The sequence below is a fragment of the Delphinapterus leucas genome, chromosome 6, assembly GCF_059928025.1.
Source record: "Delphinapterus leucas isolate spDelLeu-1000000601 "Yukka" chromosome 6, BTC_Dleu_Yukka2, whole genome shotgun sequence".
Lineage (NCBI taxonomy): Eukaryota > Metazoa > Chordata > Mammalia > Artiodactyla > Monodontidae > Delphinapterus > Delphinapterus leucas.
In genome coordinates this window covers 77,719,122-77,731,835 of record NC_143134.1, presented here as the reverse complement: position 1 = coordinate 77,731,835, position 12,714 = coordinate 77,719,122, and positions in this window count along the sequence as shown.

Here is a 12,714-nt window from a genome sequence, read left to right as displayed (position 1 = left end):
GGAACATACATATCGATAATTACCTTAAATGTGAATGGATTAAATGCTCCAACCAAAAGAGATAGGCTCGCTGATGGATACAAAAACAAGACCCATATATATGCTGTCTCAAGAGATCCACTTCAGACCAAGGGACACATACAGACTGAAAGTGAGGGGATGGAAAAAGATATTCCATGCAAATGGAAATCGAAAGAAACCTGGAGTAGCAATACTCATATCAGATAAAAGAGACTTTAAAATAAAGAATGTTACAAGAGACAAGGAAGGACACTACATAATGATCAAGGGATCAATCCAAGAAGAATATATAACAATTATAAATATATATGCACCCAACATAGGACCACCTCAATACATAAGGCAACTGCTAACAGCTCTAAAAGAAGAAATCAACAGTAACACAATAATAGTGGGGGACTTTAACACCTCACTTACACCAATGGACGGATCATCCAAAATGAAAATAAATAAGGAAACAGAAGCTTTAAATGACACAATAGACCAGATAGGTTTAATTGATATTTATAAGACATTCCATCCAAAACCAGCAGATTACACTTTCTTCTCAAGTGCGCATGGAACATTCTCCAGGATAGATCACATCTTGGGTCACAAATCAAGCCTCTGTAAATTTAAGAAAATTGAAATCATATCAAGCATCTTTTCTGACCACAACGCTATGAGATTAGAAATCAATTACAGGGAAAAAAACATAAAAAACAGAAACACATGGAGGCTAAACAATACATTACTAAATAACCAAGAGATCACTGAAGAAATCAAAGAAGGCATCAAAAAATACCTAGCGATACATGACAATGAAAACACGACGATCCAAAACCTATGGGATGCAGCAAAAAGTTCTAAGAGGGAAGATTATAGCTATACAAGCCAACCTCAAGAAAACAAGAAAAATCTCAAATAAACAACTTAACCTTACACCTAAAGGAACTAGAGAAAGAAGAACAAACAAAACCCAAAGTTAGGAGAAGGAGAGAAATCAAAGATCAGAGCAGAAAAAAATGAAATAGAAACAAAGAAAACAATAGCAAAGATCAAAAAAACTAAAAGCTGGTTCTTTGAGAAGATAAACAAAACTGATAAACCTTTAGCCAGATTCATCAAGAGGGAGAAGACTCAAATCAATAAAATTAGAAATGAAAAAGAAGTTACAATGGACACCGCAGACATAGAAAACATCATAAGAGACTACTACAAGCAACTCTATGCCAATAAAATGGACAACCTGGAAGAAATGGACAAATTCGTAGAAAGGTATAAACTTCCAAGACTGAACCAGGAAGAAATAGAAAATATGAACAGACCAATCAAAAGTAATGAAATTGAAACTGTGATTTAAAGTCTTCCAACAAACAAAAGTCCAGGATCAGACGGCTTCACAGATGAATTCTATCAAACATTTAGAGAAGAGCTAACACCCATCCTTCTCAAACTCTTCCAAAAATTGCAGAGGAAACAACACTCCCAAACTCATTCTACAGGGCCACCATCACCCTGATACCAAAACCAGTCAAAGATGTCACAAAGAAAGAAAACTACAGGCCAGTATCACTGATGAACAGAGATGCAAAAATCCTCGACAAAATACTAGCAAACAGAACCCAGCAGCACATTAAAAGGATCATACACCATGATCAAGTGGGATTTATCCCAGGATTTCAGGGATTCTTCAATATATGCAAATCAATCAATGTGAAAAACCATATTAACAAATAGAAGGAGAAAAACCATATGACCATCTCAATAGATGCAGAAAAAGCTTTCAACAAAATTCAACACCCACTTATGATAAAAACTCTCCAGAAAGTGGGCATAGAGGGAATGTACCTCAACATAATAAAGACCACATACGACAAACCCACAGCAAACATCATTCTCAAAAGTGAAAAACTGAAAGCATTTCCTCTAAGATCAGGAACAAGACAAGGATATCCACTCTCGCCACTGTTATTCAACATAGTTTTGGAAGTCCTAGACATGGCAATGAGACAAGAAAAAGAAATAAAAGGAATCCAAATTGGCAAAAATGAAGTAAAACTGTCACTATTTGCAGATGACATGATACTATACATAGAGAATTCTAAAGATGCCACCAGAAAACTACTAGAGCTAATCAATGAATCTGTTAAAGTAGCAGGATACAAAATTAATGCACAGAAATCTCTTGCATTCCTATACACTAACAATGAAAGACCAGAAAGAGAAAATAAAGAAACAGTCCCATTTACCACTGCAACAAAAAGAATAAAATAACTAGGAATAAACCTACCCAAGGAGACCAAAGACCTGTGTGCAGAAAGCTATAAGACACTGATGATAGAAATCAAAAATGACACAGAGAGATATACCATGTTCTTGGATTGGAAGAATCAATATTGTGAAAATGACTATACTACCCAAAGCAATCTACAGATTCAATGCAATCCCTATCAAATTACCAATGGCATTTTTTACAGAACTAGAACAAAAATCTTAAAATTTGTATGGAGACACAAAAGACCCTGAATAGCCAAAGCAATCTTGAGGGGAAAAAACAGAGCTGGAGGAATCAGACTCCCTGACTTCAGACTATACTACAAAGCTACAGTAATCAAGACAATATGGTACTGGCACAGAAACCGAAATACAGATCAATGGAGCAGGATACAAAGCCCAGAGATAAACCCATGTACCTCTATGGTCACCTTATCTTTGATAAAGGAGGCAAGGGTATACAATGGAGAAAAGACAGCCTCTTCAATAAGTGGTGTTGGAAAAATTGGACAGCTACATGTAAAAGAATAAAATTAGAACACTCCCTAACACCATACAGAAAAATAAACTCAAAATGGATTAAAGACCTAAATGTAAGACCGGACACTATAAAACTCTTAGAGAAAAACATAGGCAGAACACTCTATGACATAAATCACAGGAAGATCTTTTTGACCCACCTCCTAGAGTAATGGAAATAAAAACAAAAATGAGACTTAGTGAAACTTAAAATCTTTTGCACAGCAAAGGAAAACATAAGATGAAAAGACAACCCTCAGAATGGGAGAAAATATTTGCAAACAAATCAATGGACAAAGGATTAATCTTCAAAATATATAAACAGCTCATGCCACTCAATACTAAAAAAACAAACAACCCAGTCAAAAAATGGGCAGAAGACCTAAATAGACATTTCTCCAAAGAAGACATACAGATGGCCAAGAGGCACATGAAAAGCTGCTCAACATCACTAATTATTAGAGACATACAAATCAAAACTACAGTGAGGTATCACCTCACACTGGTTAGAATGGGCATCATCAGAAAATCTACAAACAATAAATGCTGGAGAGGGTGTGGAGAAAAGGGAACTGTCTTGCACTGTTGGTGACAATGTAAATTGTCATACAGCCACTATGGAGAACAGTATGGAGGTTCCTTAAAAAACTAAAAATAGAATTACCATATGACCCAGCAATCCCACTACTGGTCATATACCCTGAGAAAACCATAATTCAAAAAAACACATGCACCCCAATGTACACTGCAGCCCTATTTACAATAGCCAGGACATGGAAGCACCCTAAATGTCCATCGACAGACGATTGGATAAAGAAGAAGTGGTACATATGTACAATGGAATATTATTCAGCCATAAAAAGGAAGGAAACTGGGTCATCTCTAGAGACGTGGATGGACCTAGAGACTGTCATACAGAGTGAAGTAAGTCAGAAAGAGAAAAACAAATATTGTATATTAACGCATATATGTGGAATCTAGAAAAATGTTACAGATGAACTGGTTTGCAGGGCAGGAACAGAGACACAGATGTAGAGAACAAAAGGATGGACACCAAGGGGGGAAAGTCGGGGGTGGGGGGGTGGGGGTGGGATGAGCTAGGAGATTGGGATTGACATCTATACACTAATATGTATAAAATAGATAACTAATAAGAACCTGCTGTATACAAATAAATTAATTAAATTTAAAAAAAAAAGAAATACAGAAAGAATCTGGACCTTTGATGACATCATCGAGCCACTGAATAAATCAACCCTGCATAGAAGCCTTTCCTCAGGACTTCTTCATATGTTTCTTTACTGCTTAAGACACTTGGGTTTCGTTTGATTTTCCTGTCATTCATTGTCCACAATATCGTGACTGAAACACTTCGGTTTGACCTTGCAATGTAACCTTAGGAATGTCACTTCACCTCTCTGAGTTCAGTCTCGTCACTGGGAGAGAGAGAGAGACAGAGAAACAGAGAGAAAGACAGATTGCTCTCTGTATTTCAAATCATCATTTTATAAAAGCAAAGTCATTTTAACATTTAAAAAATAGAAAATATGTACTCTCAAGAAAAAAATTTTGGAGGTTGAATTAATTAAACCTTTTCAAAAACCCAGCATTCTATCCTTACTTTCTTCATTTCTTTGTGGAGTGAAAAACTCCTCCAGGCTCTGGTTGGGAAATCACTTGATGAAACAGGTCATGAAACAAGACATATATGCATAAACTAAATAATGATATGAATAACTTTTTAGTTCTGTGTAAGGTAAGAGTTCTGCAAAATCAGAGATCCTGGATGACAGGAAGGCTGGGTAACCTTCCTAGAGGTGTGGGACCATTAGCCAAGTGGTCAGTAGGAATTCGATAAATTTCTGAAAAGAAATGGGTAGAGCGTTCTAGGCAGGTAAACTGCATAAACAAAAGCCTAAGGCTAGGGATAATTATGGTGAATGAACAGGCGCCAGGAAACCCTCTAGACAGACTAGAATGGAGATTTCATTTAGGGTGATCATCCCTAAAATTAGGATGTATGGACCTTGAGGATTCTATGTATCTTCTTAGAGGCCTTTGAGTTTTCAGAGACAATTTTTACACTTAATGTTTTCACTTCAGGGATAATCTAAAATATTAGTGTAAGCATATGTAGGTCAGGATAGCCACTTAATCTAGTCACTACTACATCATTACGGGACCCATTTTCATACTTGTGTTTATAATCTGGCTCATCTAAGAAATTCTGGTTCACTAAAAAAAAACAGTGTTTTTTTTTATAATGAGGAAATATTCTGCTATATATTTACTGTTTCCTTTTTCAGCACACAGCTGGACTACATTTACTAGCCTCTCTTGTATTTGGGTGTGGTTGGGTGACTGGCAGAAGTTATGTGTGCCATTTCCACGTTGGGCCCAAATAAGCACCCACTCGCCTCCCCACAGCACATAGAGCCTTTGCTCTCTTTCCCCATCTGTCAGCTGAACAGAAAGGCCACTGAGGACCAAAGGCAAGTGGAGCCACAAAATGGAAGGAAACCAGTCCCTGAGAGGGTAACATGGAAGGCTGCCTGACCAGACTGTGGAGTGAGAAGCAAAATTTTACTGGGTTCAATTACTGAAAATTCAGTTACCTATTGTAACTGCTAACACTATACTAAATTAGTACACAAAACTTTGAAAAGAGACAAGTAGACAGAGCATTGAACCATCATGCAGCATAGCAGTAGTTTAGAGTTGCTGAACCTAAGAGAATCCACTTTCTGGTACCCTCCGTACCAGTTTGCAATAGTTCAAGAACAGTTTTGTAAGGCAGTTAACACATAATGAGTACATTTTAGTTTCACAGTCCAGTGATAATTCAATCAGATATTCTTTAATGTAGATTTCCCAAAAGGCAGAATGCTAACCTTACCTTCAAGTAAATAAGATAACTTACAGAGTTATAAAAGACTCCATTAAAACTGGCATCTGAACATCTCTCACTGCCTTGAAATTATTAATAACATTCTGAACATTACATTTATATGAACATCCCATTGCTACAGACTCCGATTTTCTACCCTAGTGATTAGTAGATATCTTTTGATATTTTTAAAGCTAATCTAGGCAATTTAGTTTCAGCAGAAAAGCATTCTGTCATGTTAATGCTATTAAATTTTACTGGTTTTATAATTTTCTTGATATTTAATTTGTAATGTGGCTTGACTTTAGGCTTATATAAGAAATATGGGCATAAAAGGAACATAGTTTATACATATTTAAGCTTCTTATAATAAAAATAATTTATGTCAACACTGTGAATCCACATGAGTTTTTTTTGTTTGTTTGTTTTTTGCGGTACGCGGGCCTCTCACTGTTGTGGCCTCTCCCGCTGCGGAGCGCAGGCTCCGGATGTGCAGGCTGAGCGGCCATGGCTCACGGACCCAGCCGCTCGGCGGCATGTGGGATCTTCCCGGACCGGGGCACGAACCCGTGTCCCCTGCACCGGTAGGCAGACTCTCAACCACTGTGCCACCAGGGAAGCCCCTTTTTTTAATATATATATAAGGGATACGTTCATCACTCAGTTTGAGAAACACTGGACTAGATCAACTCTAAAATCTCCTTTAGCACTAAAATGAAAACAGTGTAAAGTGGGCATTAGCAACAAAGGTCTGTGACAAGCTCACTCAGCTTGAGCTGGGGTTCTGTTATTTACTAGCTGTGTGGCTCTGGGCCAGTTGTTTAGCCTCCTCAAAAGCTGTAACTTAACTGAAAAGTTAGGATACTAATCATCACCTCTTAGGATTATCCTTTTGGTACAGCACTGGAACACAATAAATAGTAGCTATTCCTGCCATCTGAAGATCTGCTTGTGTACCTTCTCCCTCATTTTCAAGCAGTTCAGTTGTTATTTACATTTGTATATGTTTCTGATTTTTAAAAAATTCATATCATGTTGAAGGTCAATGACTTACTTAAGAGAATTGCCTGTATTTTACAACTTTGTAGTATTAATTTAAGTATAAATTAGTGATCCTAACAACCAAAAATGCAAAGCTTCTACATGTAAAAGCAGGCTTAGGTAACCTTGATTTGGAAATACTTTAGACTGAATTAATTCTATTTCTTAGAGGAAAATAATAAGAATAACAAATGTTCTTTCTAGTATATTAAACTATAATTCAGAGTTTTTCTTAATTCTGGCTGACCTCCCTCATAACTAGCCCAAGTTTATAAATCATGCAAATTCAGAAGGCTTTGTTCAAAAAATCCTTTGTTTTGTGGGATGCTTGAGTAGGTTCTGTTAAATTGACATTCTACTAATATACCAGTAATGGATCAACTCATTCCCTCTTAATCTGGGTTCACATTGTAAACTGTGCACCACAGAAAAGAAATCCAAGCGACACTGGAGTGAAACTAACCAGACTTTTATACACAGAGCTGTCTTGGCTACAACAGGCAATAATTTAAAGGAGTTTCTGTAGACACAGAGACATCAAGGAGGCATAGAAAAGAAAGAAGGTGTAAAAGAAAAGAATAAGCTGTCCCCTACAGTGCTGAGGACCCCAGAAGATCTTGTCTGTCTGGAACATTCTGGGGACAGAAGGTACTCTTTCTCAACTAGAGGAATAATCCTGTATAATTTCGTAGGAACAGTGTGAGAGCCCTAATGCTTAGTCCTCTTAAGAGCTCACAGTGTAGAGCACAGAGTAGAGCAGGGGAGCACTTTCCTTTAGAAAACTGAGTTCAGAGAGCGGTCCCACCCCCTGCGCCCAGAACAGAGCCCATGTCTGCGCGGAGCTGGAACTCCCGGCTCAGAGTCTCTTCCCTCCGCCGTCACGGAACTGCCCCGGAGCCCGAGGGGAGGGCGGCCTCACTGAGGCTGCCGGGTCTGGAGGGGCCCCAGCGGCCGAAGCCGCAATAGTTGTGGACACGGCAGGGCGGCCGTGTGGATGAAAGGCTCTTGGTGCTACAGCCAGGAGCCAATGCTGTGCCTCTGACGTGGGAGAGCCAACTTCAGGACACTGGTCCACAAGAGACCTCCCAGCTCCATGAAATATCAAACGGCAAAAATCTCCCAGAGATCTCCATCTCAACACCAACACCCAGCTTCACTCAACGACCAGCAAGCTGGTCGTTTTTTTTTTATGATAAAAACCCTCCAGAAAGTAGGCATAGAGGGAACTTTCCTCAACATAATAAAGGCCATATATGACAAACCCACAGCCAACATCATCCTCAATGGTGAAAAACTGAAACCATTTCCACTAAGATCAAAAACAAGACAAGGCTGCCCACTCTTACTCAACATAGTTTTGGAAGTTTTAGCCACAGTACTCAGAGAAGAAAAGGAAATAAAAGGAATCCAAAATGGAAAAGAAGAAGTAAAGCTGTCACTGTTTGCAGATGACATGATACTATACATAGAGAATCCTAAAGATGCTACCAGAAAACTACTAGAGCTAATCAAAGAATTTAGTAAAGTAGCAGGATACAAAATTAATGCACAGAAATCTCTGGCATTCCTAGACACTAATAATGAAAAATCTGAAAGTGAAATTAAGAAAACACTCCCATTTACCACTGCAACAAAAAGAATAAAATATCTAGGAATAAACCTACCTAAGGAGACAAAAGACCTGTATGCAGAAAATTATAAGACACTGATGAAAGAAATTAAAGATGATACAAATAGACGGAGAGATATACTATGTTCTTGGATTGGAAGAATCAACATTGTGAAAATGACTATACTACCCAAAGCAATCTACAGATTCAATGCAATCCCTATCAAACTACCAATGGCATTTTTCACAGAACTAGAACAAAAAATTTCACAAGTTGTATGGAAACACGAAAGACTCCGAATAGTCAAAGCAATCTTGAGAACGAAAAACAGAGCTGGAGGAATCAGGCTCCCTGACTTCAGACTATACTACAAAGCTACAGTAATCAAGACAGTATGGTACTGGCACAAAAACAGAAATATAGATCAATGGAACAGGATAGAAAGCCCAGAGATAAACCCACGCACATATGGTCACCTTATCTTTGATAAAGGAGGCAGGAGTATACAGTGGAGAAAGGACAGCCTCTTCAGTAAGTGGTGCTGGGAAAACTGGACAGGTACATTTAAAAGTATGAGATTAGAACACTCCCTAACACCATACACAAAAATAAGCTCAAAATGGATTAAAGACCTAAATGTAAGGCCAGAAACTATCAAACTCTTAGAGGAAAACATAGGCAGAACACTCTATGACATAAATCACAGCAAGATCCTTTTTGACCCACCTCCTAGAGAAATGGAAATAAAAAAAATAAACAAATGGGACCTAATGAAACTTCAAAGCTTTTGCACAGCAAAGGAAACCATAAACAAGACTAAAAGACAACCCTCAGAATGGGAGAAAATATTTGCAAATGAAGCCACTGACAAAGGATTAATCTCCAAAATTTACAAGCAGCTCATGAAGCTCAATAACAAAAAAACAAACAACCCAATCCAAAAATGGGCAGAATACCTAAATAGACATTTCTCCAAAGAAGATATACAGATTGCCAACAAACACATGAAAGAATGCTCAACATCATTAATCATTAGAGAAATGCAAATCAAAACTACAATGAGATATCATCTTACACCGGTCAGAAAGGCCATCATCAAAAAATCTCCAAACAATAAATGTTGGAGAGGGTGTGGAGAAAAGGGAACCCTTTTGCACTGCTGGTGGGAATGTGAATTGGTACAGCCACCATGAAGAACAGTATGGAGGTTCCTTAAAAAACTACAAATAGGGCTTCCCTGGTGGCGCAGTGGTTGAGAGTCCGCCTGCCAATGCAGGGGACACGGGTTCGTGCCCCAGTCCAGGAAGATCCCACATGCCGTGGAGTGGCTGGGCCTGTGAGCCATGGCCGCTGAGCCTGCGCATCTGGAGCTTGTGCTCTGCAACGGGAGAGGCCACAACAGTAAGAGGCCCGCGTACCGCAAAAAAAAAAAAAACTACAAATAGAACTACCATATGACCCAGCAATCCTACTACCGGGCATATACCCTGAGAAAACCATAATTCAAAAAGAGTCACGTACCAAAATGTTCATTGCAGCTCTATTTACAATAGCCAGGAGATGGAAGCAACCTAAGTGTCCATCAACAGATGAATGGATAAAGAAGATGTGGCACATATATACAATGGAATATTACTCAGCCATAAAAAGAAACAAAACTGAGGTATTTGTAGTGAGGTGGATGGACCTAGAGTCTGTCATACAGAGTGAAGTAAGTCAGAAAGAGAAAGACAAATACCATATGATAACACATATATATGGAATCTAAGAAAAAAAAATGTCATGAAGAACACAGGGGTAAGACAGGAATAAAGACACAGACCTACTAGAGAACGGACTTGAGAATATGGGGAGGGGGAAGGGTAAGCTGGGACAAAGTGAGAGAGTGGCATGGACATATATACACTACCAAACGTAAAATAGATAGCTAGTGGGAAGCAGCCGCATAGCACAGGGAGATCAGCTCAGTGCTTTGTGACCACCTAGAGGGGTGGGATAGGGAGGGTGGGAGGGAGGGAAATGCAAGAGGGAAGAGATATGGGAACATATGTATATGTATAACTTATTCACTTTGTTGTAAAGCAGAACACACCATTGTAAAGCAATTATACTCCAATAAAGATGTTAAAAAAGTATAAAAATAAAGTCAAAAAAAAAGAAAACTGAGTTCAGAGCCATTAGAATGCACAGAACTGGTTAACTGAGGGCATTTGGACTTCTTGCAGAGGCACGGTAGAAGCCATGCTATGCTACAGTCACATTTGGCCTCTACGGAAACCATCTCTCAGGTTCCAGCTTTTTCTTTTTTTTTTTTAATTAAATTAGTTTTTTTACACAGCAGGTGCTTATTAGTTATCTATTTTATACATATTAGTGTATACATGTCAATCCCAATATCCCAATTCATCCATTCAGCTTCTTGCATTTCACTCCATGGTGACCCCAGGCCAAATAATAGGCGAGTTTTCTATTATCTTCAATTCAACAAATGCAGGCCGCTTCCACCAGATTCTCAAGTATCTCCAGATTAGTTGGGATTATTTGGACAGGCAGGTGTAATAATTAGCAGGACTCTGGAGTGAAAGGCATATCAGTCTAAATCCCAGCTCAGCTAAGAAGCTCAGTGATCTTGGTACATTACTTAACCTTTCACTCAGCCTTCGTATCCTCTCCCGTAAAATATGAATGAAAATGCCTATATGATTATTTCTCTTGGGATTAAATGCAATAACTATAAAGAACCAAAATATGATCAGTACTCAATAATTGTTCATTCCTCTCCCTCCTGCCTGTCCTCTTCCTCCAGCCCCCTCTTCACTCTTTCTCTTTCCCTCTCATTTTCCAACCCTTTCTTTCTCAGTATAAACCTGGTATACTGAGGTCAATTCATTGATCAATTGTTGGGAACCTACTAAGTACCAGGTGCCTTGCTAAGTGTGTGAGCTACACAATGTAAGGGAGGTTTTTGTGTGAACAAATGTAGCATCATGAATTATTGATATTCTAGTGTTATAAGTTAATAGGCACATTTAATCTGTGTAATGTTTTCTTTAAAGCCTCAATAGTTGGACCCGAGTTTCTAATTTTAAGGGCTAAGCCTTCTCTTCCTTCTTAAGAGGTCTCTGCTTTTCAAAATCCAAGCCCAGGGATGCAAAAATCTAGATTGTCTGAAAAGGAAAATGCTCCAAGTTTGACGGAGAGGAACAGCCCAACTCTGGGAAGAACTGGATTTCCCCAGACTATAAGGAGAGAGGTGTGGTTCCACCAGTGGTGAGGATCTGCTTTCTGCTCTCACACAGCACCCCAAAGATGGATGCCTCCTTACTGAGTACCGTGTCCTTGGAAGCCACAGCCGAGTCCCAAGGGCTGAGTGGGACAGAGAGAGTATGCGCCTAGAGCAAAGGAACTGCCTGCCTCTGAATGGAACTAGAAGCATGACAGGAAACCCCACCATGGCCTTGTCCCACACTGTAGTTTGTTCAAGTTAGGGGTGTTCTCCACAGGGAAGAGATGGGGATGAAGGCCCTAAACAATAAATAATTGCATGTCATACCAATGCCAGTTGGGGCAGACTCTGGGAAGGAATTAAGAAGTCTGACATCCTGTACCCAAGGTTTATGGAACAACTCAAGCCATTCTCAAATAACCATTCTCCACTGTATTATATGCTACACTGATAGCAGGATCAAAGTATCAAATTGAAACTTACATAACTGCCACTCAGCAATTTCCTATACTATGGGTGCTCAGAGGAGGGTGTAACCAAGGCTGTGATGAAAAACAGATGGCCCACTCTATCTGGCTTGGTTTTGGTCTACAATATTTTGAAAAATTAAAATTCTACGTGTATAAAATTAGGAGATTTCACATAAAATATTCATTTCTGGCTTCTCTGGAGTAGTCAGAATATTTGGAAGTGAAGGCCCACGTTCCATCATGGCAACAACCTGCTGAAGCTGAGTAATGAACGCCCCCTTTAGCATATGTTCTCCAGTTGGCCACAGTCTCCACAACTCCCTATTGTCTCTAAGACACTAAGTTCAATGATCAGAAGCATGTTTTTTCCTTATACCTACCTCACCTCACTCATCCACCTGATAACTACAGATATTTGCATCTGTGACTCTCAGAGCTATCAAGGAAAGCTCATAAAATAAAGATGACCAGGCAGACAAAATGAGAAAGACGTTCCAGAAAGAGGGAATGCCACTGTAGTAGGCACAGATATGTGAGAATGCCTTTCATGGCAAAATGAATCTGAAGAGGGTAAGAAAGGGAGTTGAAGATGACACTGAAGAGAGAGAATGAGTCAAGATTGTGAAGGGCATTGTTTGTGATACTAATGAATGAGAGGTGATGAGAGCTATCAGAAATTTTTAA